The following is a 633-nucleotide window of genomic DNA, read 5'->3' as shown; positions in this document are numbered from 1 at the left end:
CCCTTCCCTCCAGTCAGCCCTGACAATGGCAGCCCTACCCTTTAAAAGTAAAAGCATGTACCCCTCTCAGGTCCCCTAAAGGACTCTTGCCTGCTTCTCATAGAAGCGTAACAATAAACTTTTACAATTCTCACTCCAATTAAGCCTCAGACCTTGAATTCTTTCCAGACGCTATTGCAGGTTTTCTGGACTTAGATAAGATCAGAATTCCTGCTGAACCTAGAGGGAGACATCCCTCATCACATGTATATTTATATATATGTATATATACACATATGTGTGTATAATATATGATGTGGTATAATATATGATGTGATATAATATGATATGATATAACGTTATATAACATAAAATATAATATAACACAACATATATTTAATATTTAGGTATTTATTATCAGAACATATTACCCTAAGTAGAACTTGTTTTGTGATCTTGTGTTCCACAAGAGCTTGTCTATACATAGAAATACATTTAAATCTCTCTCTCTGTCTCTTTCTCTCTCTCTCTCTCTCCCCCTTCCTCTCTCTATCAGTCTATCTATCCACCTCTCCATCCATCCACCTCTCCATCTATCTGTCTATCTATCTATCTATCTATCTATCTATCTATCTATCTATCTATCTATCTATC

The sequence above is a fragment of the Petaurus breviceps genome, unplaced genomic scaffold (assembly GCF_028583685.1).
Source record: "Petaurus breviceps papuanus isolate PSGF00001 unplaced genomic scaffold, PetGlider_PUasm1.0 76, whole genome shotgun sequence".
NCBI classification, from domain to species: Eukaryota; Metazoa; Chordata; class Mammalia; order Diprotodontia; family Petauridae; genus Petaurus; species Petaurus breviceps.
The sequence above is the reverse complement of the archived record's forward strand: the minus strand, read 5'-3'. Positions refer to the sequence as shown.